Below are 24,022 nucleotides of genomic sequence, written 5' to 3'. Positions count from 1 at the left end.
AGACTTCGTGAAAGCCAAATATAATATGTATTTGGGCTAGATTCACCCACTGAACTAGATATTTCCTGAATCACAACGACCAGAACTGACGTTAAAAGTCTGGGTGTCATTTGACCAGCTCAAAAAAAAAATGATGTTAATCTCCCATTGGAGTAACTATACTTCTGTTAATGCTGCAAACATTACATTAACCTTTTAGGATGTGACATTCTGCTGACTCACAACAGGCTCTCCGTGAACTAAAGCCTGGAATTATTTTATAGGGCTGTTATTAGTTGTTTTTCTTGAATGCAGTTTTAAGACTCTATGTTTATTCCTACTAAATTTTACCTTTTCAGATTCAGCCCATCTTTCCAATCTGTCAAGATTCTTCTGAGTATAGACTTTGCCATTTTTGCCGTCCAATGCAAATATTCCCCTTGCTAGTTTCATGTAACTTATAATTATGATAAGCATTTTTATTGATATAATTCACATGCCATAAAATCCACCCTTTTATATTGTACAATCAGTGATTTTTAATATTTGCAAAGTTATACAACCATCACTACTACCTAATTCCAGAAAATTTTCATCAGGCTAAAAAGAAACCCTATTCCCATTAGCAGTCCCCATCCCTCCTCCCTCCATCCTCTGGCAACCACGAATTTCTGTCTCTATGGAGTTGCCTGTTATGGACATCTCATATAAATGGATTCATATAATATATGGTCTTTTGTGTCTGGTTTCCTTCACTTAGAATAATGTTTTTTAAGATGCATCCATGTTGTAGCATTTATCAGTACTTTATTTCTATGGCCAAATACTAGTATATTGTATGGATACAGAACATTTTGTTTATTCATTCTTCAGTTAACATACACTTGGATTGTTTCCATTTTTGAATGCTATAAATAATGCTGCTATGAACATTCATGTGTAAGTTTTTTTGTGGACAGATGTTTTCAATTCTCTTGAGTATATACCTAAAAGTGGAATGGCTGGGTCATATGGTAACTCTATGTTTAGCTTTTTTGAAGAAATGCCAAATCATTTTCCACATCAGCTGAACAATTTTACATTCCCACCAGCAGTGTATGAGGGTTCTGATTTCTCCACATCCTTGTCAACACTTATTACTGTTTGTTTTTGATTATAGCTATCCTAGTGGCTATGAAGTGGTATTTCACTGTGGTTTTTATTTGTAGCTCCCTAAAGACTAATGCTGTTGAGCATCTTTTCATGGGTTTTTTGACCATTTGGATATCTTTGGAGAATGTCTATTCAAATCTTAGCCCAATTTTTAGTTGGATCATTAGTCTTTTTATTGTTGAGTTGCAGGAGTTCTTTATATATTTTAGATACATGATTTTTTAAAGTATTTTGGATACTTTATCAGATAATGATTTGCAAATATTTACTCTTACTCTGTGGGTTGTATTTTCAATTTCCTGATGTCGTTCTTTGAAACACAAAAGTTTCAAATTTTGATGAAGTCCAATTTATCTAATTTTTTCCTTTGTTGCTTGTGCTTTCAGTGCCACAGTTAAGATGCATTGCCTAATCTAAGATCACAAAGACTTACACCTATGTTTTCTTCTAAGGGTTTTATAGTCTTAGCTCTTACATTTATATATTATATCCACTTTGAGTTATTTTTTGCATATGGTGTGAGGTAAGGGTTCAACATCATTCTTTTGCATGGATACACAGTTTTGCAGTTGTACCAGCACCATTTTCCCCATTGAATTGTCTTGGCACCCTTGTCAAAAATGAATTGCCTATAAATATAAGGGTTTATTTCTGTACTCTTAATTCCATTCCATTTTTATATGTCCAGCCTTATGCCACAGTAGTGCACTATCTTTATTACTGTGGCTTCATAGGATAAACATGTCTTTGAATGTTACAGAAATCAATTATAGAAATGTTGAACAAGACAGGACTGAGGAAAGAACCCTGCGGCACTAGAATATAAGTTCCATGATGGCAGGAGCTTTGTCTCCTTTGGTCACTAGTATATTCTCAGTACCTAGAAAAGGGTCTGACACATGGTAAAGCTCTGACTAAGTATCTGTTGCCACTGAATGAATGACTGAATAAAAAATATGATTAGAATCCACTATCAAATTACAGCCACATATGAATCTACTTACTAGGACCAGCATTCTTCCTTCTCCTTCCATCAGGTCTGGAAAGCTCATGTGGAAGACCTTGCCAAGTATTTTGCTGAAGTCTAAAGGGCACTTATTTTAACACTCAGTGTCAGAATACCGTATATGACATCAACTTAGAGTTACCAGAAGAACAGTGCCTTAGACCATTCCTGGCACAGGCAGGACACCACCTGATGACTTAAGAAGGAAATCCTCTCTTACCTATTCCTTTAAAACAGTTATTACCAACTTAGAAGAATTGCAAAATCCTATGGCAACCACATTCATATCATTTAATAACCCCTGTCTGGTAAGTTAATACTCTGAGATGTCCCATTTGCCCTTTTCGGAAGAGCAAGCCCAGGAAGCAACAATGAAAAACAAGCAAAAGAAGACCCTGCACACACCCGCAACACTGGCTCTGCCAGAGCTCTCCCTGCTTCTGAATGGGACCTAGATGATTGAAAGATGACAGCGTGGGGAAATTTCATCAAAAAATGAAGAAACATCAACAAAGAAAAGGAGAGATTTCAACTTTTCCCATAGATTAACGACTAACAGTTTTATTTTTTAAAGTTCAATTTTTTTCTTAAGTGTATGTGAAAGCTGACTTTTCAGCTGTGTGTTTGTATATAGGACTGTTAGGTCTCTGAATTTCATTGAAGGTTTATATTCTGGGGTTTATGTTTTGGGTACAGATCTGCATACAAATACTGATACTGTCATCAGCTCCCAAGAGAGCCTGCCTTGTAGAAATATCCTTGCCTGAAATCTCACAAACTTTCAGGCTCCAGCCTTAGGTACTAATGCTGCCTCCTTGCTAAAAAAAAATCTCAATTTTCAGTTGAGATCACTACACAAATTACCTCACTTAATCTTCTCAATTGAAATAGATATTGTTCTCTGCTATACAGATGAGAACAGCAAGGCTGAGAGAAGTTAAGAAAATTATCAATTCATAATCAGAGGAGCCAAGACTCAAACCCAGGTCAGTCTGACACCAAACTGCATGTTCTTAGCCACTGTATATCCTGCCTCTCAAATGAATATAATGCACTATAAATGCACACCGGTGGTTTTAAATGAAGAGAGGCTGCCTGAGCACATGATTTTCTTCTGAGTAAAATCCAACTGCCCTTCTTCCTCTAGATCCCTGCCCTGGACTTTGCCAATTCAAATGCCCATAATCTCAAGCCCACTGCCTTCTCTTTTTATTCTTCTCACATTCTCAATATGTATTTCCATTCTCAATGTTTGCTTTTGGGGGGGCACAATTCACATGAAATCTACCTTCTTAACAAATTTTTAAGTGTACAGTACAGTACTGTTAACTATACACACACTGTTGCACAACAGAGCTCTAAAATTTTTTCATCTTGTATTACTGAAACTCTGTACCCATGGAAAAGCAACTTCCCATTTCTTCCTCCCTCTGGTCCCTGGCATCCACCATTCTACTTTCTGTTTCTCTGAGTTTTACTACTTTGGATTCCTCATGTAAGTGGAACTATGCACTATTTGTCCTTCAGTGATGGATTATTTTCATTTATTCATCAATGGACATTTAGATTGTCCCATATCTTGGCTATTGTTAATAATGCTGCAATGAACATGGAAATGCAAATATCTCTTCAAGATCCTGTTTTCAATTATTTTAGATAAATACCCAGAAGTGGGATTGCTGGATTATTTTATATAGTAGTTCTACTTTTAATTTTTTGAGGAAACTTCGTAACGTTTTCCACAGTGGCTGTACCATTTTACATTCCCACAGTGTACAGAAGTTTGAATTTCTCCACAGCATTACCAATGCTCACTATTTTCTGGGTTTTTTTTTTTTTTTATGATAGCTATCTTAACAGATGTGAAGTGATAGCTCATGATTTGCACTTCTCTGATGATTATGTTGAGCATCTTTCATAAACTTGTTGACCATTTGTGTGTCTTGGAGAAATGTCTATTCAAGTTCTTAGCACATTTTTAAATGAAGTTATTTGGTTTTATCATTGGAGTTCCTTAATATATTGGATATTAACCTCTTATAATAATATGGTTTGCAAATATTTTTTCCCATTCCATAGGTTGCCTTTTCACTCTGTTGATTGTTTTCTTTGCTGTACAGAAGCTTTTCAGTTTGAGGGACTTCCCTGGTGGTGCAGTGGTTAAGAATCCACCTTCCAAGGCAGGGGACGTGGGTTTGATCCCTGGTCGGGGAACTAAGATCCCACATGCTGCAGGGCAAATAAGCCTGCGTGCCGCAACTACTGAGCCCACACACCTCAACTAGAGAGAAGCCCATGCGCCACAACTAGAGAGAAGCCTGCGTACTGTAACAAAGAGCCCATGCACCACAACAAAAGATCCCGTGTGCTGCAACTAAGACCTGACATAGCCAAAAATAAATAAATAATTAAAAAAAAAAAAAAAGAAGCTCTTCAGTTTGATGTAGTCCCACTTGTCCATTTTTGCTTTTGTTGCCTGTGTTTTTGATGTCATATCCAAGAAATGATTGCCAACACCAATCTTATGAAGATTTTCCCTCTGTTTTCTTCAGGAAGTTTTATAGTTTCAGGTCTTATGCTTAAGTATTTAATCCATTCTGAGTTGATTTTTAACATAAGGGTCCAACTTCATTCTTCTGTACATGGATATCCAGGTTTCCCAACACCATTTATTAAGGAAATTATTCTTTCCCTACTGTGTAGTCTTGGCAATCTTGTTAAAGATAATTTGACTGTGTGCCTGGATCTAGTTCTAGACTCTCTATTCTGTTCCATTGGTCTATATGTCTGCCATTGTGCCAATATCATACTGTTTTGATCAGCACAGCTTCATATTATGTTTTGAAGTCTAAATGGAAACACATCCCTGTGCATGGATTGAAAGACTTAATATTGTTAAAATGTCCATACTATCTAAAGTGATCTACAGATTCAATCCAATGCCTATTAAAAATTCCAATGGCATATTTTGCAGAAATAGGAAAAAAATCCTAAAATTCATGTGGAATCACAAGGATTCTGATAGCCAAAATGATCTTGTGAAATAAGAACAAAGCTCAATGAGTTTTTTTACTCTTGCTGCTCCTTGCAGATCAACCCACTAACAAGACCACAGCAGTAATTTTTGCATGTCTATGACACACTCTCTTTGAACACTAGCTTTGAGAGAAAACTTGGATGTCATTCAGATGCACAAATCCCAGATACCCAAAGCCTGCTTAAGCACCTCAAGTCCAATATAGCTAACTTCTAAAAGTAAACCCAGTTTAGAACAACTCACGCAGAGATCTTAACAGTTTCCTCATTCGTCCCCAGTCTTGACAAAACTCCTATCATTTTTGCTCATCAGTATCAGTTCTCCAATCATCACCACCACTGGGAAAATGCTGTGATATTTTCAAAGAAAAGTCCCATTACTATTTTTTTCTTCCCCAGCTGCCAAACACCTCCATCTTATTTCATACGGAAATGTCTCCACATAGGTTCACCTGTAACAACTGCAGCTCCCATGAACACAGTCTTTGGGGTTAGAACATGGTTTATATCCTAATCTCATCATCTATCAGCTGTGTGTCTCTACACAACTCATTTAATAAATCTAAGCCTCAATTTCCTCACCTAAAACTGGCTATAGTAATGATACCTCTATCAAAGATTTGTCATAAAGATGAAATAATACAGTGCCTGGCACTTAGCAAAGCCTGCATGATAATCATTATTATTATTATTAATATTATTTTGGTTTCATTTTCCTTTATTTTTTTAAAAAAGCCCCTAAATTCTGTGGCTTCCAGGAAGCATCAGAGAAATGAAGTGCCATTTCTGTACACTTTGTAAGGCAAGACCTAGATGCACACGTCACGGGGAACGCCCCCAGTTGCTCTGACCGCGCAGCACTCTGGCCTCCAGGAGACCACGCTGACCGCCTGGACCGGGCCCACTGTGGGTCTGGGACTGGCTTTAAGGCGCTTATCTCCCACTGCTCGGCCGGCAGTACCGAGCCAACACAAGAAAACCAGACGCACCTGGCACCGCCCAAGGGGCCCAGTGGTGGCCGCCCAGAGGTCTGGGTCCTGGGGCAGCTCCTGGAGTAGGTGCGCAGGAACTCCCCGCCGGCCACACCTGCCGGCCCAGGCTTTGGAGCGGCATTTCGGCTGGGGGCCGCCCTCACCCAGCCTTCCCCTTTGGCCTGGGGAGGCCCAGGGCGGGCTCACCTCTGGCAGCAACATCCCACAGCGACCCCTGGAGAAAACGGCCTCCGGATGGAGGGAGAGAAGCTGCACTTTACGGCACTAACGGGGCCGGCGGCTGCACTACTTACTCAACGGACACTGGCGGAGGCGCAAGGCAGAGCGGCCGCTGGAGTTTTCTTTTCTCCTTGTTTTAAACAGCTAATGCTCTTGGAAGGGCGGACTAGACACAGGTGTAAGGAATCTCGTCCAAAGTCTCATGTGAAGGAAGTGACCCCACGTGGGGAGGGCAGCTCTGTTGGCCCGGCAGTCTGCGTCCGGCTGCGGCCACGTGGCCATGGACAAGCTGGCCCCGAGGGGCTGCAGCGGGAGGATTAAGGGGCCACCGCTCCAGGGTCACTTGCGTGGCCCCAGCGATTTTCTCTTTCTCCTCTGAAGGAAACAGCAGCACTTGGTGTCGTCAGCCACCTCCACGTCTGCGGGGACTGTGATGGGGACACTGAAGTGACCAGCGTTGGTGTCATCGGCATTCAGCTCCCCGTGGATGGAGTTCAGTGCCTGGTTTTTGCTGTGTAGCAAGGCTTTGTCCGGAGCCTGAGGCTGCGAGGGCAGGTTGGTGTGGACCGTGCCACAGGCGTGGGCCGGGGCTTCCCGGCCTGGTCGTACTGGTAACCAAACACAAAGCGGCTGCGGTCAGAGGTAGTGAAGAACTTGTGCAGGGAGTCAGAGTTCAGCTTCCCGAAGAAGTCCAGGCGCCGGCCGTAGCACACGTGTAACCTCTCGGGGAGGCTCTCGATGGGCGTGGCCCGCTTGGTGTCCCGGATCTTCTGGTCCGGGAACCTCTCGGGGAGGCTCTCGATGGGCGTGGCCCGCTTGGTGTCCCGGATCTTCTGGTCCGGGAACCTCTCGGGGAGGCTCTCCATGGGCGTGGCCCGCTTGGTGTCCCGGATCTTCTGGTCCGGGAACCTCTCCGGGAGGCTCTCCATGGGCGTGGCCCGCTTGGTGTCCCGGATCTTCTGGTAGCGCTCCTTGAGCGTGCAGGCCTTGAGTCTCTGCCCGCACAGGCTGTCGCACAGGAAGCACAGAAGCACGTAGCCCAGCACCTCCAGGTCATCACAACGGCTCTGGTCCTTGCCCAGGTGAGTGTTGATGCTCATGCAGCACGTCGTGCTCGCAGTACGGGACGTGCTTCTTGGTCTCGGGGTTGATGGACTCCTTGGCTAGGCCGGAGTCAGTCGATGATGTGGATGGCGTGCCCGGCAGCCCAGCCAGCAAGTTCTCCGGCTTCACGTCCCGGTAGATGAGGCCCTTGGTATGCACGGTACTTCATGCACCTGACCATCTGGATTGCGATCATGAGCACCATTTTGAGCGTGAACGTGTGGTTGCAGGAGTGGAACAGGTCCTCCAGGCCAGACCTGAGCAGCTCCAGCACCACGGCGTTGTAGTGCTTCCCTCACGGGCCGAAGTAGTAGACCTGGCGGACGCCTTCTGCGGCGCTGAGCTGCTCTTAGAAGCTGCACTCCAGGTGCAGCTGCGGCGCCTGGGACTTGATGGGCTCCAACTTGATATAGTTAAGTATTCATTTGTATAGCGATTCTTTTCTAGCCGGAGCTCCCCAAAGTTGCTAACTGGCCGTCTACTCTCCCCAGATCTCTTAAATGACCCTGCCTGTGATTTAGGTTCCAAGAGGTCATAAAGTGAACCGAGATCACCTTCTATTAATGTTAAGTGAGCCTGTAAGTGAATGTTGGGCAGCAAATCAAAACCACTGTTAGCAGCTACTCTGAGGAAGTTCCTCTCTTAAAGGACCAGCTGCCCTTTCATAAAAGACCCCTTTTTTCTATGAATAATACATATGATAGTAGGGAAGAAAACGTTTCCATTAAGCAATATCAATTCTCAACACACTGGATATAATCTCTTATGCCTCCATGATTAAAAATTAAACACAAAGTATTATGTTAAAAAACTCCAAAGCTGATTTTTATGTACTCTTTTTCTCCATAAACATCATTCTTACCAGCCTTTCAATATAATTATATTCCAGGGAAAAACAGGCAGGTAGAAAAGAATAAATCAACATATAATCTTCCTTTAAAGTCCTAGCTTATATTTTATGATGTGTACAGGCTGTTCAAAAAAAAAATCAGGTCTGAAATTTTCCACAATGAACATATAGTATATGCCATTATTTTGTTATTTTAAAAGGGAAAATCATATAAAATATCAGATCTGTTGTATTTTTAGACACAAGAGACTTTCATTGACTGTGCAGGCTTTCATTGACTGTGTGAGTTTCTGTTAACCTATTTCTAGATCTTAAGTCCCTGACAAATAGCTGGTGCTTAATGAATATTTTTCTAAATAAATAAATACTAATATTAAAAATAAAAACTAAGAAGATATTTGAGCTTGGGACAGTTCAATGTTTTGCCAATATTATTGCCAATGGATTTCCCCCTCCTCTGCTCCACTTCCCTCTTTACTAAAGAAAGAGCAATTTCAAGGAACCTATCACTGGGAAATAGGAGGATTCTTACTGTTGTCCTTAATTCACTTAGGACAAGCATTCTCATCTTATTTATTTAAGAAAGTCCATGTGAAAGTCATTGAACTCAGAAAAGCATGGGCATCTATCTTCTTAAGCTATGAAAGTAAAAATAATGATAATATATTTAATTACAAGAAAAAATTTGGTTGTATGCATTTCGATCAACATACTCAAATTGATTCAAATTCAAATCACAGGATTTCTAAAGCTGGAAAGATTCTTACATGTCTTGGAATCTAACCCTTCCTTTTTAAAATTGTGGAAGCTGAGGTAGAAGAAGTTAAGTGATTGTCCCAAAGATACAGAACTAGTAAATGGCAGACAGACTTGTTCCCAGGTACCTAATTCCAATTTCAACACATGTTCCATTTCACTTCACTCTACTATAAACCCTTTAGTGTTTTACAGACCGATAATAAAAATTAGTTAATAAAGATGATGATGATAATGAAATTTCACTGTGCTGGAAACAGGGAAATGAGGTCAGTTAGCTGGCATTTGGTGATGCTTTTGTTAAGGCAGAACATCTATTATTTTCCATCTCCCTCTGCATTTAAAAAATATCTATGTACTTTGCTAAAAAAAAAGCCTTAGGCAACTAAGTATTATTCATTAAAACATTTAAGACAAGTGACAGCTCCTAGTAATACACTTCCAGAACAGAACAAGCAGGATAAAGATAACTTAGCAACTGCATACACATAGAAGTTTTCTACTGATACCCTAATCCCCTGCTGGCCAATTTTTTAAAGTGGGCTTTTATTGTACCATAAAAATGAACAAGCTGAAGCTTTCATACCCGGAGAAAGGTTGGTACCTGCATGGAAAATGTTTTGCCTTCAGGAGTCCAGGGTGAGAGAAAACCATTATTACTCCTAGGTAAGGACAACTAACTATGTGATAGAACTGGGTATTTAAATTCCATTTGTGAGTAGCACATAAACTACAGCTTTAGCAAGATGATTCCATTTCTAAGTATAAGATGATTACTGATGCAAGGTTGGTCTTGTTACCACTAATATGACTTTGTCTTTTAAAAACCAAAGACCCAGCTTTGGAGAACTATTTGACAGTAGCTATGAAAGCAAGGCACTTGCATCCACTATACACCGGAAATTCCACTCATCGGTATATATCTGCCTAAAATGCATTTATATATGAGTCAGAAGACATGCACAGGGCTTCCCTGGTGGCGCAGTGGTTGAGAATCTGCCTGCTAATGCAGGGGACACGGGTTCGAGCCCTGGTCTGGGAAGATCCCACATGCCGCGGAGCGGCTGGGCCCGTGGGCTGCAACTACTGAGCCTGCGCGTCTGGAGCCTGTGCTCCGCAACAAGAGAGGCCGTGATAGTGAGAGGCCCGCGCACCGCGATGAAGAGTGGCCCCCGCTTGCCACAACTAGAGAAAGCCCTCGTGCAGAAACGAAGACCCAACACAGCCAAAAATAAATTAATTAATTAATTAAAAAAAAATAAAAAGACATGCACAGTTCATAGCAGCCCTATTCAAAATAGCCCCAAACTGGAAGCTACTCAAATAGCCATCAAAAATAGGATGGATAAACACATTGTGATATAATCACACAATGGAATACCACTTTGCAGTGATAGTGGGTAAACTACAGCTACTCTCAGTAACACGAACAAATTTTTACAAAAACATATTGTAGAGTAAAAGAAGCCACCTACGGGAAAAGTTTGCACTGTATGATTCTGTTATATAAAATTTTAAAGTGATCATATTAATCTATGGTGTTACAAATCCAGTTAATGCTTCCCCTGGGGGAGGGGTGGTGACTGGAAAGGGCACAAGGAGGATTTGGGGAGGGTGCTAACTGTTTTCTTTCTTGATCAGGGTCCTGGTTATACAGGGTTGCTATCTTTGTTTAAATGCATTGACCTATATGCTTATGATTTGTAAGTTAATATGAGTTTATGTATATGTCATTTAAAAAATCTGAAGCCCTAAACATTTTCCTATAAAAACATGATAGGGCGAGAGTGACACATTAGTAGAAGTGATGTGCCATCAGTAAGATAAAGAATGACTGCACCCACAGGCAGCCTTCCCTCCCTTGCCCTGTTTTTCCCTCATCATTGCTTATGAAATTGGTCATCAGCCTGCAAATGAGGAACACAAATGTATAAATGTCACAGTCTTATGCAGGAACAAAGGCACTCACTTCTTTTTGCCCCAAGGCATGATTGGGTCTCAGTTTTCATATACTAAAAATGGACCTATTAGGGTAATGTGTTCACGTCTGTCATTTCAAGTTGATTGCTGGCAGTCTGTGTTGTGTGAGATGTGTCCCACTAAGTAGAAATCAGATAAATTCAGGGAACATCCATCATTTGGGGACATGGACTAATTGGGCATTTGTCCTTTGTGCTCCATCTGTAAGGTCTATTGAGGGAACACAGAGGTCTGTCCTCGAGATTTAATAAATGGAGGAAGGAATAAACTTTTAAGTACTTATTGTGAGCCAATACAGTGTTAGGCATTTATATAATCTTCACAATAGCTTTCAAAGGCAGGTACTATTGGCCTCATTTTACAGAGAAGGAAACAGACTCTGAGAGAGGATGAAGCCTATGCAAGTTATGCTGCTACTAAATAAGGGAAGAGAGATTCAAATTTAGGACCACTGACTCCTCAGGCTGTTTTCATATAGCACAGTTTCAATAGAGGTCAATAGCCCTTTGACAAAATGTCTGCATTCCCTAGAGAAAAGAACCAAAGGGTTCTTTTCAACTCTGCTTTAAGTCTATCCTAATACCAGGGAGTATTCCAAGTGCAAGAAAAAACACAACCACCCTTTTGCCTGAAAAACAGTCTTAAACAGCAGGGGTAGTGAAGGTATAAATTTTTAATAATTGTCATCACTGGGTCAAAACACTTTCTCAATCAAGCCCAATATTCTTTCAGAAGTGATGGTATCCAAGGTGTGGATACCTTCCAAAAGGCAGGCCTCAAAAGTTTAGGTATCCACGTTCAATGTGTCTAACTTCCTTTAGACTCAAGAAAGAATCACTCCTAGCACTACAGAACTGGCCAACAACCAAAGAGGAAGAAACCAATGGTGCCACCCCAGAAGACTTCAGAGAAACCGTAAACCGGCTGTATTGCTTTGAGGTATCCGAGCTCCAACTAGGAGCAGGCCTCCCCTGCAACCTATTCTCTGACCATCACGGCTGATGCTATGACCCAGAATAAACATCTGACTCTCCCTACCTCAGCTTCTCCACACTGCAAAAGGATGATAAAAACTCCTACCTGTCCTCGAAGGTGTTAAAAGAACCAGCTTATATCTGCAGAGAGAAGCACTGTTTAAGTGCTAAGTGACCACCAATGCAGGGAGCCTTGAACAATGCAGATTGGTGTCGGTCTTGCACAGATCACACATGTTCTCACCTCCCAACAGAGAAGGTTTGAGAGTGACCCCCTAGCTCATAATGAGACACAAAAACAAATGGATGATGTGGAGATATATTTGGGGACTAAATGAAGAAATAAGAAAAACAATTGGAGTGAAATTTGCCAGGCTAAAAGTGACCTACAGTAGCCCTGCCCTTGCATACAAAATCACAGGATGGACATTTGCCCTCTGCATGCTCTCTGGCAGGGTTGGCCGGACTGGGCACTGGGAGAGTTGACTGAACCCACACCAGAGAGAGCAGCCACAGAGACTCAATTAAAACTGATCTAACATGAGAACAGAGAAGAGGATACACTGAGCTACAGAGATGGAGCAGTAGGTACTCAATGGGTATGCAAAAGTAGTAAAGCAATAGATAAATCAGACTTAATAGCTGGCTCCTGGTCAGGTGACTCTCCTCCAGGGCTTCCACCTGGTGGCAAGCATAGGTGAATACTAAGAACAAGCTCCCAGGCTCTGAGTTAGGTCATTTTACATGTTTATCACACAGTCCTCTCACCAGCCCCTGAAAAGTGGGTATTATCATTTTTCAAGAAATGAGGGTCAAAGTGACAAAGTAACTTGCGTTAAGACAGTGTCGCCATCACTAAAATATAGGTCTGGCTGAGACAGGAGCCCTTGCTCATTAAACTAGGTCCTCCATCTCTCATCACAGTTATTCACTGTGTATACTAGCTCTGAGCAGATCCCCAGGCCGACTCAGTAGGAAATCCAAACCGTGGTACCTGGCTTTGTAATTAAATGGTATGGCCTGTAGTACAGTAACTGATCCAATAAGCATTTGAAGAGGCCCTGCTATGGGCCAGGCTTGTGCTAGATGAGAATAATGCAGAAAAAAGAAGACCCACTCCTTCACCTTGGCAACATCCATTGGCATCCAACAAGCATGGTGCAGCAGCCATTCTGGGCAAGTTCTCCAGCACAGACTTCAGCCACAGTTGGTGAGATGCGTAAGCAATCACAGAGGTTATGGCCCCCTTGAAAGCCATTCTCAAGGAGGCCCTCAGCAAACAGAGGATATTCTTTAGTCTGAGTTTTGACAGTTCTTTATTAATCTCCTGAGGATTATGGCTAAAAACTGCTGCATATTCTTTTACTTTTAATTACAGTCCTATAGAAGGTTTGATTTTATTTAAAAAAAACAAACTAGTAAAATTATTGCAGAAGAAAAAAAGTTCTTAATAATTTATTCATAATGCTATTAAGACAAAGTCATGTTTTATTGGGCTCTGCGTGTTTCTGTTGTGACACAGAAGTCAATAAGAGGGAGCTTTAGTAATATATAATATCTATGAATATTCTCCATGTATGTTCACCAGTGTCTCAGCATCAATAAAGGATTTTGATAATTAAAAAGTTTGATTTTTCTCGATTTAACTATTTCCTACTAAAAGGATGCCACAGACGCTTATACTGACAGCCTCTCATTCCCAGCAAAAGCAACTGCACTTTATGGGGAGAGAGATAGAGTGGAATGAATGTTAGTCCAGGAAGGGGCTCTTGTCTCCATGCTGACGCTAACTGCACATGACCTTGAGGTCTAGGCCCTTCCCTCTTCATCTGTACAATGAAAAGATTTAGATGAGGCAATGCCCACGTCTTCCCCAGCTTTCCAGCTGTGAAATAGCACTCCCCTGGGCCTTATCTTTATCCCTTCTTGATCACCACTACCTTTTGTCAGGTGTCATTTTGAAATGAGTTTCTTGTTTCCCAAATGGGCATTGTTCTTTGACTACTTAGCCTGGCTCACAGAGTTAAGAGGCAGAATGGAGGCCCACTGGCTATGGAGACAAGTGATGGTTCCCTCTCCAACTTGCTGTTTGCCCTTGATCAGGGAGTCACTTAGGAATTCCAGGCCCATCATTTCCTCACTGATGGGGGATTATGTGACAATATTTAGCTACCAAGAAGGAGTGAGAGAGGATTAAATAATATGCTTGTATGGGACTTAGCCAATACTTGATGTAACACTGGATACTTGGCAATAATTACCTTTTGAGTCTCACAGAACTCACCTGAAATACCTTCCTGATTCAAGGGCTAAATGGTTCCATAAGAGGGTTTAGTTCCTTTTCATTCCCTAAAAGAACTGTGCCACAAACTGAGAGCCTTGATATACCATTGCAAGCATGGATTTCCTTTGCCTTAGCTTCCCAGAATCACTAAACAATCATGATCACTATGTTTTACAGGCTCAAATCATTTTCCCCATATTCCTTTATAGATAGACGCTTATTATGCTGTAAACATAAAGGGAAAATATCCAGTGGGTATTTTGACACTGTTAACACTCCCTCTCGGGGAGACCTTCAAGATGGCAGAGGAGTAAAATGTGGAGATCACCTTCCTCCCCACAAATACATCAGAAATACATCTACATGTGGAATAACTCCTACAGAACACCTACTGAATGCTGGCAGAAGACCTCAGACTTCTCAAAGGCAAGAAACTCCCCACGTGCCTGGGTAGGGCAAAAGAAAAAAGAAAAAACAGAGACAAAAGAATAGGGACGGGACCTGCACATCTGGGAGGGAGCTGTGAAGGAGGAAAAGCTTCCACACTCTAGGAAGCACCTTCACTGGCAGAGATGGGAGGATGGGTGGGGGGGGGAAGGTTCGGAGCCACGGAGGAGAGCACAGCAACAGGGGTGCAGAGGGCAAACTGGAGAGAGTCCCGCACAGAGGATCGGTGCCGACCAGCACTCACCAGCCCGAGAGGCTTGTCTGCTCACCTGCCAGGGTGGGCGGGGGCTGGGAGCTGAGGCTCGGGATTCCGAGGTCAGATCCCAGGGAGAGGACTGGGGTTGGCTGCGTGAACACAGCCTGAAGGGGGCTAGTGCACCACAGCTAGCCGGGAGGGAGTCCGGGAAAAGGTCTGGAGCTGCCTAAGAGGCAAGAGACCATTGTTTTGGAGTGCACAAGGAGAGGGGATTCAGAGCACCGCCTAAATGAGCTCGAGGTGGGCGCGAGCCGTGGCTATCAGCGCAGACACCAGAGACGGGCATGAAACGCTAAGGCTGCTGCTGCAGCCACCAAGAAGCCTGTGTGTGAGCACAGGTCACTATCCACACCTCCCCCACCAGGAACCTGTGCAGCCCTCCACTGCCAGGGTCCCGTGATCCAGGGACAACTTCCCCAGGGAGAATACACGGCATGCCTCAGGCTGGTGCAATGTCATGCCTGCCTCTGCCGCCGCAGGCTCGCCCTGCACTCTGTACCCCTCCCTCCCCCCCCCCCCGCCTGAGTGAGCCAGAGCCCCCCCAGTCAACTGCTACTTTAACCCCGTCCTGTCTGGGCAGGGAACAGACGCCCTCAGGCAACCTACATGCAGAGGCGGGGCTAAATCCAAAGCTGAACCCCAGGAGCTGTGTGAACAAAGAAGAGAAAGGGAAATCTCTCTGTGCAACCTCAGGAGCAGCGGTTTAAATCTCCACAATCAACTTGATGTACCCTACATCTGTGGAATACCTGAACAGACAACAAATCATCCCAAAATTGAGGTGGTGGACTTTGGGAGCAACTGTAAACTTGGGGTTGATTTCTGCATCCAATTTTTTTCTGGTTTTATGTTTATCTTAGTTTAGTATTTAGAGTTTATAATCATTGGTAGATTCGTTTATTGATTTTGTTGCTCTCTTTTTTTAATATATATATAGCTATATATATTTTTTTTCCTTTTTCTCTTTTTCTGAGTGTGTATGTGTATGCTTCGTTCTGTGATTTTCTCTGTATAGCTTTGCTTTTACCATTTGTCCTAGGGTTCTGTCTGTCAGTTTTTTTAAATTTGTTTTTTTGTTTCTTTTTTAGTATAGTTTTTAGCGCTTGTTCTCATTGGTGGGTTTGTTCTTTGGTTTGGTTGCTCTTTTTTTCTTTTTTTATTACTTTTTAATTTTTTTTATTTTTAATAATTTTTAAAAATTTTTTATTTTAATAACTTTATTTTATTTTATTTTATTCTCTCTTTCTTTCTTTTTTTTCTCACTTTTGTTCTAAGCTGTGTGGCTGACAGGGTCTTGGTGCTCCAGCCGGGTTGCAGGCCTGTGCCTCTGAGGTGGGAGAGCCAAGTGCAGGACATTGGTCCACCAAAGACCTCCCGGCTCCATGTAATATCAAACGGCGAAAGCTCTCCCAGAGATCACCATCTCAACGCTAAGACCCAGCTCCACTCTACGACCAGCAAGCTACAGTGCTGGACACCCTATGCCAAACAACTAGCAAGATAGGACACAACCCCACCCATTAGCAGAGAGGCTGCCTAAAATCATAATAAGATCACAGACACCCCAAAACACAATACTGGACGTGGTCCTGCCCACCAGAAAGACAAGATCCAGTCGCCTCCACTGGGAAGCCTACACAACCGACTGAACCAACCTTAGCCACTGGGGGCAGACACCATAAAGAATGGGAACTACGAACCTGCAGCCTGCAAAAAGGAGACCGCAAACACAGTAAGTTAAGCAAAATGAGAAGACAGAGAAACACACAGCAGATGAAGGAGCAAGATAAAAACCCACCAGACCAAACAAATGAAGAGGAAATAGGCAGTCTACCTGAAAAAGAATTCAGAATAATGATAGTAAAGATGATCCAAAATCTTGAAAATAGAATGGAAAAAGTACAAGAAATGTTTAACAAGGACCTAGAAGAACTAAAGAGCAAACAAACAATGATGAACGACACAATAAATGAAATTAAAAATTCTCTAGAAGGAATCAATAGCAGAATAACTGAGGCAGAAGAACGGATAAGTGACGTGGAAGATAAAATAGTGGAAATAACTACTGCAGAGCAGAATTTTTAAAAAAATGAAAAGAATTGAGGACAGTCTTAGAGACCTCTGAGACAACATTAAACGCACCAACATTTGAATTATAGGGGTCCCAGAAGGAGAAAAGAAAAAGAAAGGGAATGAGAAGATATTTGAAGAGATTATAGTTGAAAATATCCTTAATATGGGAAAGGAAATAATCAAATCCAGGACGCACAGAGAGTCCCATACAGAATAAATCCATGGAGACAAATGCCAAGATACATGTTAATCAAACTATCAAAAATTAAATACAAAGAAAAAATATTAAAGGCAGCAAGGGAAAAACAACAAATAACATACAAGGGAATCCCCATAAGTTTAACAGCTGATCTTTCAGCAGAAACTCTGCAAGCCACAAGGGAGTGGCAGGACATATTTAAAGTGATGAAAGGGAAAAACCTACAACCAAGATGACTCTCCCCAGCAACGATCTCATTCCGATTTCACGGAGAAATTAAAACCTTTACAGACAAGCAAAAGCTAGGAGAATTTAGCACCACCAAACCAGCTTTACAACAAATGCTAAAGGAACTTCTCTAGGCAGGAAACACAAGGGAAGGAAAAGACCTACAATAACAAACCCAAAACAATTAAGAAAATGGTAATAGGAACATACATATCGATAATTACCTTAAATGTAAATGGATTAAATGCTCTAACCAAAAGACACAGGCTCACGGAATGGATACAAAAACAAGACCGGTATATATGCTGTCTACAAGAGACCCACTTCAGACCTAGGGACACATACAGACTGAAAGCGAGGGGATGGATAAAGATACTCCATGTAAACGCAAATCAAAAGAAAGCTGGAGTAGCAAATCTGATATCAGACAAAATAGACTTTAAAACAAAGAGTATTCCAAGAGACAAAGATGGACACTACATAATGATCAAGGGATCAATCCAAGAAGAAGATAGAACAACTGTAAATATTTATGCACCCAACATAGGAGCACCTCAATACATAACGCAAGTGCTAACAGCCATAAAAGGGGAAATCGACAGTAACACAATCATAGTAGGGGACTTTAACACCCCACTTTCACCAATGGACAGATCATCCAAAATGAAAATAAATAAGGACACACAAGCTTTAAATGATACATTAAACAAGATGGACTTAATTGATATTTATAGGACATTCCATCCAAAAACAACAGAATACACTTTCTTCTCAAGTGCTCATGGAACATTCTCCAGGATAGATCATAACTTGGGTCACAAATCAAGCCTTGGTAAATTTAAGAAAATTGAAATTGTATCAAGTATCTTTTCTGACAGCAATGCTATGAGACTAGATATCAATTACAGGAAAAAATCTGTAAAAACTACAAACACATGGAGACTAAACAATACACTACTAAATAACCAAGAGATAGTGAAGAAATCAAAGAGGAAATCAAAAAATACCTACAAATAAATGACCATGAGTACACGACAACCCAAAACCTATGGGATGCAGCAAAAGCAGTTCTAAGAGGGAAGTTTATAGCAATACAATCCTACCTCAAGAAACAAGAAACATCTCAAATAAACAACCTAACCTTACACCTAAAGCAATTAAAGAAGAACAAAAAAGCCGCAAAGTTAGCAGAAGGAAAGGAATCATAAGATCAGATCAGAAATAAATGAAAAAAGAAATGAAGAAAACAATAGCAAAGATCAATAAAACTAAAAGCTGGTTCTTTGAGAAGATAAAAAAAAATTGATAAACCATTACCCAGACTCATCAACAAAAAAAGGGAGAAGACTCAAATCAATATAATTAGAAATGAAAAAGGAGAAGTCACAACAGACACTGCAGAAATACAAAGGATCATGAGAGATTACTACAAGCAACTATATGCCAATAAAATGCACAACCTGGAAAAAATGGACAAATTCTTAGAAAAGCACAACCTTCCAAGACTGAACCAGGAAGAAATAGAAAATATAAAGACCAATCACAAGCACTGAAATTGAGACTGTGATTAAAAATCTTCCAAAAAAAAAAGAAAAGATCTTCCAACAAACAGAAGCCCAGGACCAGATGGCTTCACAGGCAAATTCTATCAAACATTTAGAGAAGAGCTAACACCTATCCTTCCCAAACTCTTCCAAAATATAGCAGAGGGAGAAACACTCCCAAACTCATTCTACGAGGCCACTATCACCCCGATACCAAAACCAGACAAAGATGTCACAAAAAAAGAAAACTACAGGCCACTATCACTGACGAACATAGATGCAAAAATCCTCACCAAACTACTACCAAACAGAATCCAACAGCACATTAAAAGGATCATACACCATGATCAAGTGGGGTTTATCCCAGGAATTCAAGGATTCTTCAATATACTCAAATCAATCAATGTGATAAACCATATTAACCAATTGAAGGAGAAAAACCATATGATTATCTCAATAGATGCAGAAAAAGCTTTAGACAAAATTCAACACCCATTTATGATAAAAAAAAAAACCTCCAGAAAGTAGGCATACAGGGAACTTACCTCAACATAATAAAGGCCATATATGAACAAACCCACAGCCAACATCATTCTCAATGGTGAAAAACTGAAACCATTTCCTCTAAGATCAGGAACAATACAAGGTTGTCCACTCTCACCACTATTTTTCAACATAGTTTTGGAAGTTTTAGCCACAGAAATCAGAGAGGAAAAAGAAATAAAAGGAATCCAAATTGGATAAGAAGAAGTAAAGCTGTCACTGTTTGCAGATGACATGATACTATACATAGAGAATCCTAAGGATGCTACCAGAAAACTACTATAGCTAATCAATGAATTTGGTAAAGTAGCAGGATACAAAATTAATGCACAGAAATCTCTTGCATTCCTATACACTAATGATGAAACATCTGAAAGAGAAATTAAGGAAACACTCCCATTTACAATTGCAACAAAAAGAAGAAAATACCTAGGAATAAACCTACCTAAGGAGACAAAAGACCTGTATGCAGAAAACTATAAGACACTGATGAAAAAATTAAAGATGATACAAACAGATGGAGAGACATAACATGTTCTTGGACTGGAAGAATCAACATTCTGAAAATGACTATACTACCCAAAGCAATCTACAGATTCAGTGCAATCCCTATCAAACTACCAAAGGCATTTTTCACAGAACTAGAACAAAAAATTTCACAATTTTTATGGAAACACAAAAGACCCCGAATAGCCAAAGCAATCTTGAGAAAGAAAAACGCAGGTGGAGGAATCAGGCTCCTGGACTTCAGACTATACTACAAAGTTACAGTAATCATGACAGTATGGTACTGGCACAAAAACAGAATTATAGATCAATGGAACATGATAGAAAGCCCAGAGATAAACCCAAGCACATATGGTCACCTTCTTTTTGATAAAGGAGGCAAGAATATACAATGGAGAAAAGACAGCCTCTTCAATAAGTGGTGCTGGGAAAACTGGACCCCTACATGTAAAAGAATGACATTAGAACACTCCCTAACACCATACACAAAAATAAACTCAAAATGGATTAAAGACGTAAATGTAAGGCCAGACACTATAAAACTCTTAGAGGAAAACATCGGCAGAACACTTTGTGACATAAATCACAACAAGATCCTTTTTGACCCACCTCCTAGAGAAATGGAAATAAAAACAAAAATAAACAAATGCGACCTAATGAAACTAAAAAGCTTTTGCACAGCGAAGGAAACCATAAACAAGACAAAAAGACACCCCTCAGGTTAGGAGAAAACGTTTGCAAACGAGGCAACTGACAAAGGATTAATCTCCAAAATATACAAGCAGTTCATACAGCTCAATATCAAAAAAACAAACAGCCCAATCCAAAAATGGTCCGAAGACCTAAATAGACATTTCTCCAAAGAAGATATACAGATTGCCAACAAACACATGAAAGGATGCTGAACATCACTAATCATTAGAGAAATGCAAATCAAAACTACAATGAGGTATCACCTCACACCGGTCAGAATGGCCATCATCAAAAAATCTACAAACAATAAATGCTGGAGGGGGTGTGGAGAATAGGGAACCCTCCTGCACTGTTGGTGGGAATGTAAATTGATACAGCCACTATGGAGAACAGTATGGAGGTTCCTTTAAAAACTAAAAATAGAACTACCATACGACCCAGCAATCCCACTACTGGGCATATACCCTGAGAAAGCCATAATTCAAAAAGAGTCATGTACCACAATGTTCATTGCAGCTCTATTTACAATAGCCAGGACATGGAAGCAACCTAAGTGTCCATCGACAGATGAATGGATAAAGAAGATGTGGCACATATATACAATGGAATATTACTCAGCCATAAAAAGAAACGAACTTGAGTTGTTTGTAGTGAGGTGGATGGACCTAGAGTCTGTCATACAGAGTGAAGTAAGTCAGAAAGAGAAAAACAAATACTATATGTTAGCACATATATATGGAATCTAAAAAAAAAAAAAAATGGTTCTGAAGAACCGAGGGGCAGGACAAGAATAAAGATGCAGACATAGAGAATGGACTTGAGCACACGGGGAGGGGGAAGGGTTAGCTGGGACAAAGTGAGAGAGTGGCATGGACTTATATATACTACCAAGTGTAAAATAGATAGCCAGTGGGAAACAGCCGCATAGCACAGGGAGATCAGCTCAGTGCTTTGTGACGGAGGGGTGGGATAGGGAGGGTGGAAGGGAGACGCAAGAGGGAGGAGATAGGGGGATATATGTATACGTATAATTGATTTACTTTGTTATAAATCATAAACTAACACACCATTGTAAAGCAATTATACTCCAATAAAGATGTTAAAAAAGAAAAAAAAAAAAAAAAGACTTCCTCTCCACCATAACTAACGTGGTCATCCCACTATAAACTGGAAGAGACAACTTGGCTTCATGGAAAGAACGCACATTTAAGCAAGAAACCAAACTCATTGAGATGAAAATAATTATTGTTAGCACCAATTGAGAGATTAGTCTATGCCAGCACTGTTCTGAATAATTTTCACTTATCAAGTCCTCTACTCCTGGAGACAACCCTACAAGATTGTTACTATTTTCATGTCCATTTCACCGTGTAAAAAACATGCAGCACAGGGAGGTTAAAAGCTTCAAAATGCCAGATTTCTAGGAATTGGTTCACACCAGATTTAAACCCAAGCAGTTTAGAGTCTGGGCTTTTAATTATGCTACTCTTCAGAGTTGGCAGGATGATCTGAAAGAAGTATGTCGAGAACTGGCCATACTGAAAGCACTCAATGAACAGTAATTTATATTGTTTACATTAAAATAGCTATTTTCTTAAATGTTGTTGCTTTTCCCAACTGATTATGACAGAGATTCATCCTTTGTATTCCTCTTTTCCACCTTCACTTGCCATATTTTTAGTTCCACTGGCCTCACTGCTACCTCAGTCCACAGACACGAGGCTCCATGGCATTCACGTTATCCCAGAGTGAACCTCCTCTCTATCCCATCTTGTAACTTCCCTAGGTCTGGCTTTCAGAGTTCCACTTACTGATCTATCAGCTTACTGTTTGAAATAAAATTCAGAGGAACAAGTCCCTCACCCTTTTCCTATACTTTCCTCACTCTGTGTACAGCTTCAGCCTCTGATAAACTGGTCACTTGTTTTGGAAGATATGTTAAGATACACCAAAATTTTAGTCTGTGATACCTTACCCTGTTAAAGGGAAGCTTACCCCAAGATTATAGAGTCCTCATTTTCTGCAACTCACTGATCCAGTCACCAAAACACCATCAGCTTATTTGGCTCAGGTAAGCATCAAGCTGAATGGTGTTCAAATGACAGCAACAGTGAGGCAGATAACAGGTCTTATAAGACACCATTCGCAGAAGATAATCATAGTAATTTGCTGTCATCATTCCCTCACAAATCCAGGAAAAGGAGCAGCATTAAATCCCATACAGAAGGCAGACGTTTTGAGACTTGGAGAAGTACATGGTCCACGTGAATTCTGGGAACCGGTGGCAAAGCCAAGAAATAATGAAGTAGCAGATGGCAGGCCATCAGTGGAAAGGTGGACCCTTTCACTACCTCACCTAACCAATTTGAGGTAGCTGGTAGTTTATCTGAAGGCCATTTTCAAATCATGCAGTGCCTTGCTCCTCAAAATGTGGTCCATGGACCAGCTGCATGGATATCACTTGGGAACGTGTTAGAAATGAAGACTCTCAGGTCCCTCCCCAGGCCTCCTGAGTCTGAATCAACATTAGAAGCTGGCTATTCCTGAGTGCATTACATATTGAGAAGATCTGGTGGGGTCTTATAGCTCAGATTAAGGCTGGCAGGCCTGACCTACCCATAAAATAGACTCCATTTTGAAAATTCAATGAATAAGTAAGTACATATGATAGTATAAAAGCAAAATTAAGAAAGGGTAAAAAGTTTTTAAATTGTGCTCAGAATAAAGTTGCAACACTAAAGAAGAGATGGCAAGAGATCTGCATGGAAACCCAATAGAAATATTCCATTTGCTGCTCTGATACACCACCCACTTTTCTTCATCTTGCTCTGTGCCCAGGGAGGCTGACCTGTGTGAGAGCAGAGGAATGAAGAAGGGTGAGATTCCCCAGGGGCCAGCCTTGGGCTGGCCATGTCCCTCAGTGGAGGTCACAGCTCTGTCCCAACAGCCCTCACCATCTCTGGGTTCTAGTAACTGCCTCCTTCTCTTCCCCTTCAGGCCTAAGGCTGGTCACAACACTTTGCTGTTAATAGCCTCTGCATACTGCGCTATTCCTTTTTGTACCTTTTAAATGATCCCTTAGTAAATTCTGTAAGACTCAGTTGGAGTATATAACTTGTTCTCTGCTGGGACCCTGATTGATAGATTTAGACAAAACTCTTGATTCAAAGAAAGAAAGGAGAATTAACCTATCATAGGGG

The 24,022-nt window shown here is 41.1% G+C and overlaps 1 protein-coding gene and 1 pseudogene across 2 annotated transcripts in view; both read right to left on the bottom strand.

The window, feature by feature from the left end:
* The window catches only part of ASTN1 (astrotactin 1), a 329,878-nt gene that overhangs the window by 232,980 nt on the left and 72,876 nt on the right, over positions 1 to 24,022 (bottom strand). The gene's annotated exons all lie outside the window — the stretch shown is intronic.
* On the bottom strand, positions 6,879 to 13,306 carry LOC309606716 (casein kinase I pseudogene; annotated as a pseudogene). Its single transcript has 2 exons — positions 13,174 to 13,306; positions 6,879 to 8,129 (listed from the first exon to the last, which is right to left on the bottom strand). The product of its transcript is annotated as a casein kinase I pseudogene (transcript).

This window comes from Balaenoptera borealis, assembly GCF_965194805.1.
Source record: "Balaenoptera borealis genome assembly, chromosome: 1".
Classification (NCBI taxonomy): domain Eukaryota; kingdom Metazoa; phylum Chordata; class Mammalia; order Artiodactyla; family Balaenopteridae; genus Balaenoptera; species Balaenoptera borealis.
Note: the sequence above shows the minus strand (reverse complement) of the source record. Positions and strands in the feature narration are given on the sequence as shown.